The sequence below is a fragment of the Columba livia genome, chromosome 1, assembly GCF_036013475.1.
Source record: "Columba livia isolate bColLiv1 breed racing homer chromosome 1, bColLiv1.pat.W.v2, whole genome shotgun sequence".
Classification (NCBI taxonomy): Eukaryota; Metazoa; Chordata; class Aves; order Columbiformes; family Columbidae; genus Columba; species Columba livia.
In genome coordinates this window covers 172,186,515-172,192,514 of record NC_088602.1, presented here as the reverse complement: position 1 = coordinate 172,192,514, position 6,000 = coordinate 172,186,515, and the positions used below count along the sequence as shown (strand labels likewise).

The window sequence follows — 6,000 nt, the reverse complement described above, 5'->3', positions numbered from 1 at the left end:
ATTTCAAACACTATCAAGACGTTTCCAAGTATTAATGTTTTATTCCTTTGGTACTTTGATGTCATATGCCTGCTGAAACTTCAACGAAGTCTTCTCAGAAAATGATAAATAAAAAAGCAGCTTCCAGGGGAAAGAAATAAGCAAGAGAGTAACCTAATCAGCCTGTCTTCATATATAGCAAGAGAACATCAATTCTTTTATTACTTTTTTGTGAATCGTCTCTTTAACAACAGCCATCTTCTTTTCCAGTGCTGCCTGCCTTTCAGTCACAGATTATATCATATATTAAACACCACATTTCATACCCAAACACTTAAACACATTGTACCATAAAGAGCATCAGCATGCACTTTACTGTGGCTTTTCAAAAAGTAACCTCTCTCTTAAGTGAAATGCAGGTAACTAACTGGTTACTTTCCATGCCCGCTAGGTAGCTGCTGCTTAAAGCATCTGAAGCAGAAAAAAAAACAGGGTTAGCAAAGACTATTTTTCAATATCATTAGCTTTTAGTGACCGACTATTCAGAGTTAATTTGGATGCATTAATTTAAAAAACATAGCAAGCTTATGAAAAAAATGTTATGGCACTGTTGGAAATAACAAACTAGTGTCAGATCTAAAAAAAAAAAAATAAATGTGACTTTCAACTGCAAAGATCAAAGCTGCTTGTAGTGTTTTATCTCCTCTCATCCCTGAGTTCAGAATTGTCCCAAACCAGCAGCATTCCTTGTTTGTTTAGACAAGTCCCTTCACACAGCCTTTTCCTGCACAGTATCCTGGTCAGGTACAGTATTATTTGTCTCTCAGGTATCACAAGTAAACTTTTTTCTTTTTCTTTTTTTTTTTTTTTTTTTTTTTTTTTTTAAGAAGGTGCCATGTATTTTTGTGGCATAAGAAGGTGAGGTTGGAACAGTCAAAAGGTTGTGGAACTGACCCCAACACTGACATGTGCCTGTCTTTCAGGCTACAGTCCCTGTGAGGTTTGATATTTTAAGACAGGAGTGTCAAACTCATTTTCTCCAGGGGCCACATCAGTAATTTTAAAATTACATTCAGCCCTTTGAAGGCAACCATAAGGCTGATGTGGCCCCTGGAGAAAATGAGTTTGACACCCCTACTTTAAGCTCCTGCAAAAGCCAAAGAGAGAACATTCATCCTGCAGTAAACCTGTCTCCTCAATCTTCAATGGTTTTTCAGATCACTTGTCCGCCACAGAGGAAAGATCTTCCACAAATCGTCACCCCAGAGAAGCCAGGCCTTTCCCAGCACCTGGAAATGTACCACAGCAGTAGTGTAACACTGACATCCAGTGGATGAAAAAATGCAATTTCACTAGCCAACCTGGTCCCATTTTTGGACAGAAGTAGCAATGGGGGAGGTATAAAAAAATAGGAAGAACTATTTTGTTTATAAGTATCTGGACTTTAGGAGAGCCAAAAACTAGCCTTGAAGCTGTGATCCCCCCAAATCCACAGGTGAACCCAGGTGGGAACTCCTGACTTATCCATTTTCGTTTCAGACAAACCAACAAAAACTGCTTGCTTTCCACAGTTCCCATTTGTTCTTCAGTGTGAAACTACAGGGAGAATGGAGCATCGAATCTGCTGCTCCACCAAAATGAAACATCTGATTTCCTAGGCGTATGAAAAATAAGTAATTTTCCTTCGCCTTGCCTTCCATGTCCTGCTACAAGCACACCAAAACCCTGAGCAAAACATATGAAGGAAAACTTGCAAAAGAACACTAATAAGGGGAAAGGGAATCTAAACAGGGACTTTTTTTTTTTTTTACTTATGGCAAAGACAAGGTCAGCATCTTCGACATATACCAGTGCATGTAACCTGTACTCTGAAGTACATTAGATTTCTGCTTAAACCAAGAAAAATACATGTGGGTATACACAGTTCCTGCTTAGTGAATAAACAGTGAGAAACAGAGGCAAGGTGCATCCCCAATTTATACTATTTCATATTGATTTATATAGTGCCTTTTGCATTCCTTAAAGCACCACAGTAACAAATATGTACATACTCAGTATAAAATCTTACTCGTATTAATGGTGTTCTTTATCCCACCAATCAATGTAAAAATCAATTACCATTACTGAATGGGAAAGCCATCAAAAGATTCAGTGCTGTTTACTGACTTGTGTAGCCTGAGTACATATGGATTTCATCTGCTGTCTGTGGCAGCAGCGCACACAGTTTTGCTGCGCTGGCAGCTGTCCCTCCTGGTGGTGAAGGTCTCTAGAGACCTGTGAAGGTCTCTATGGCTCCTCCAAGGGAGACAGTGTTTCCACTGAACATCCATTGACCTGTTCACTGATGACAGGCACATCACATCTCTATAGTTCTCTCTTCATCACCAAAACGGTATTTTAAGCTGCCCCACTATTCTGTTGATCAGGTTGTAACAGGATTCTCTGGAGGAGATCAAATGAAAGTATCGCATTGACATGCAGCCCTGGGTGAGGTCAGGAAGTGACAGCCATTAAGACAACTGCAGTCATCAACAATACTGGACAATAAGAAGAGTGAGAAGTGACCATAAAAATTTGGTGTAAGGAAGGATACCCTCTCTGTCCTCCTAGGTTATCCTTCACATGCTTCTGTTATTCCACGCATTCCCCTCAGTGCTTTCTCTCTCTGACAGTTTAAAAGACATGCATGCTCCCCTGGCCATGCTCTTCTGCTTTGCTAAACCTGAAACTCTTATTTGGCCTATGAGAGTCTTTCTTCTGTCTCTCTCATTTTCTTCCTTTCCTTTCTGAAATCCAGCAGTGCTGCCTCATGTCTGCTCTCCACACCCTTCCAGCTCTGTGCTAATGCAGCTGCACCTCGCCCCAGGCTTCACATCACCTCCCAGGAGAGCACGCCCAGGTCAGGTCCTGCTTCAAACTCCCACTGCCCCATCCCCACGGCCCTGGTTCTGCCTAAGCCCAGGACACTGATGTTGAAGGTCAGCATTTTTAACAATTACGTTTTTAAATGATACAGCAGTCACTGCAAAACCATTTTTCACAGGTTTTCTTGATTGTTGTTCACGGCTTCCACCTGAAAATTGTAAAAGTAATTTTCACCCCAAAGAGCCTGCACAGTGAAGGGACTGCAGACATTCTGGACCAAACCATCTGGAGCACCACAGTCTGCCAAGCCTCAGGCTCCACTCAAAAGAAACTGCAGCCGCCTTTCAAAGCACGAAAGGCAGAACACTGCTTAATGGAAGCCGACGCCTGAGTTCCTCTCAGCCCAAACGAAACCCAGATACCTCCCGTGAAATGTAAATCATGTGTCGGCTGGGGCAGCAAGCGGGCCCGGATCGCGGCCGCCCTGAGGCTGCCGAGGACCAGCCCCCACAGCTGAAGGCAGACCCTGAAGGAACGCCAAGTCCGGCATCATCAACCGCCCTCCCCCCAGCTCACCATGCTGTGCTCCCACACGCCCGTGTGCGGAGACAGGCGGCGTGGCACACGGTGGGCCGAGCGGGGCGAACCGTGCTGCCGCCATGAGGCGTTTTGACCGAGCTTCTCATGCCGCCAACGGCCGCACCGACCCCGTCCCGTGCGCAACCGGCCGCTCCACGTGGGAGCTCGCAGGCGCGCAGCATCGCCCCGCCCCTCTACTGCGTCATGCGGTCCGGCACGTCCCTCTCCTCCTCCCTGCCGCGCTCCAAGGAGATTGACAATGAAATCAACTAATCAAAGACACCTCCTTCCCGCCCCCGCGCGGCTACCCCCTCCGCCTACAGTTGCTGTGTCATCCGGAGGGTGACATCTTGATTAGTTGCCAATTGGCTGCGGAGGCGTCGGCCTCCCGCCAATGGCCTCGCGAGTCGGACGACTGACATCTCCCCTGTCCAATAGTTCTTTCAGGGCCGTCGTGTCCGTGACGGGAGGGGCGGAGTCAGGGTAAATGTCGTTGGGGACGGTTGGGAATGTGGCGTTGTTGCCGTTCCGCGGCGGGGGCGCCTGTCTGAGCCGCCATAGCCGCGGCAGTACTCATTATCGCGTCTGCCTGTCACAGTGCCCTGCCCTTGGGGCCAGCAAATGAAGTAGGCACATTGACGTAGCCTCTCCTCCCGCCCCCGCTGAGGTGGTCCCCAGCGCCGTCGCGCAGGGACGGCCAAGGAGAGCAGCTCGGTGGGCGGGTCTTCGCGTTGTAATGGTGTAACGGGCACGTCCCTTCTCCAATGATGTCCGGAGGGTGCAACCCGCTACCCAATCCGTTGCGCGGAAGGGCGGGGCAAGCAGGGGCGGGAGAGCGAGTGCCCCATTTAAGGGGCAGATCTCGGATCCAACTGGCAGAAGAGAAGAAGGGGTGGGAGCCAAGTGACGGTTTCGAAGTGGGCAATGTTGAGCGATGACAGCCAGCAAGTACAGCCAATCAATGAGGGCAAAGTGATGCGACAGCCCAATTAGAGTCGCTCAGAGGCGGGTCTTCTTCTGTGATTGACGTGGGCCGTGGCTAATGGGCGGAGAGATCCCTAAGGCTCTTCCTAATGGGCAGCGTCTAGGGGCGGAAAGGGGAGAGGAGGGAAAAGACGAGCAGTCGGAACAGCCAATCAGCGTGGGGGCCGACGGGGCGCCGTCCAATAGGCGGTGAGAGGGGCGGTGCGGAGGCGTGTCTCGGTGTGTTTGGGTTCGTGCTCCTCGGGGGAGGGAGACGGCGGCGAGGAAAGTTTGTGTTTGTGTTTTTTTTTTTTTTCTTTTTTTTTTTTTGTGGGTTTTTTGGAGGGTGGGAGGGCGTTTTTAGCAGCTTCTTCGCATTTGTTTCTTGGGTTCGTGTTTCCCGGACGGGCGGAGCCGCCCCCGGCACTGAGAAGAAGGGGGCTCAGCGCACCGCGGCGGCGCCTCAACGGTGAGTGCGGGACAGCTCTCCCCCCCTCGTTCCCTCCCCCCGGGCGGTGGAGGGGAGGCGGGCGGGCTGGGGCCGCCTTCGGGGCCCTTCCCGCCCTGAGGACCCTCGCGCCGCCTCTGAGGGGGCCTTTGGCGCCGAGCGCGCGCGCCCCCCCTTCCTTTCCCGAGCTGCGGTGCCTCGGGGCGGGAGGGGCCCCGAGCGGCCGCTCAAGGGCGCTGCCCCCGCGGCACCGGGGCTGCTGCTGCTCCCCCCTCCTCCACCCCGGCGAGTGCCTGTCCCGGGGCAGAGCCGGGCTCGCGCCACCCTCCTCACGTGCGGCCGTCGCCCGCCGAAGGTGCCCCCGCCGCCCCCTCCGGTTTCCCCGACAGGGCCCCGGCGGGACGCGCAGGCGGCCCCGAGGCCGCTGCCCGGCGCCTTGGTGCGCAGCGCCGTGCGCTCGGCTGGCTGCCGAGCCCCGGAAAGAGCCGCCCGCCGGCTCGCTGGCCCGGGCCGGGCAAAACGTGCAACGGCGGAAAGACCCCGAGGATACTCTTTCTGGCGGGGGAGAAAAGTGCTTGTGTGTGGTGTGGCTACAGTCCTGAGGTTACGTTAGTACCACTACAGACCGCGCTGGATGTGTTGAACATGATGCTCGTTAAAATGTGTGTATGCGGGTGGGAGGAGTGGCCGTGTTTAGAGGTGTGTCCCAGGCAGAAAAATAACCCCCAAAACAACAAGTTTGCAAAACTGTTTGTAACAAAATGAGCGAATGTTTGTTTCTGGAGACGCTTGACCGGCTGGTATCTTGCGAGCTCCAATCTGCTTTATGAAAATGCATGTAGGAGTATCTAGTACAGGATAGAGCTGAGGCTTGTTGAATAAAACCAAGATTCAACAGAGTGTTTTCCTATCTAAAGTGGGCACACTTGCTACTGTAAAAGGTACTTCATTTTACCGTGTTTAACATTTCACTACTCTTAGGAATATTTGTTAATATATCTCTTCAGAAAGTTAGTGTTTAGATGTTCTTATGTGCTGTTTGTTTGTTTGTTTGTCTTTACAGTCTGTAATTATCCATTTTCAATTGTGACTTGTTCGGCTTAATTGTCACATTTTCATCCCCTACAAAAACTGTCAGTCTTCCTGAGAAATAGTAGGTAGATCTT

At 50.4% G+C, this 6,000-nt stretch overlaps 1 protein-coding gene across 19 annotated transcripts in view; it reads left to right on the top strand.

Annotated features, from left to right (window-relative positions):
• The first annotated feature begins 4,327 nt into the window (after window positions 1-4,327).
• TNRC6B (trinucleotide repeat containing adaptor 6B) overlaps window positions 4,328-6,000 on the top strand; it is a 141,934-nt gene continuing 140,261 nt past the window's right edge. For 16 of the 19 annotated variants that reach the window (XM_065046561.1, XM_065046528.1, XM_065046553.1 and 13 more), the window contains exon 1: window positions 4,695-4,855. The gene's annotated coding sequence lies outside the window, so the exon portion shown is untranslated. Of the gene's footprint in view, window positions 4,597-4,625; window positions 4,856-6,000 lie in introns of those variants that run through there. The other 3 variants (XM_065046525.1, XM_065046668.1, XM_065046543.1) reach the window with 3 other exon arrangements.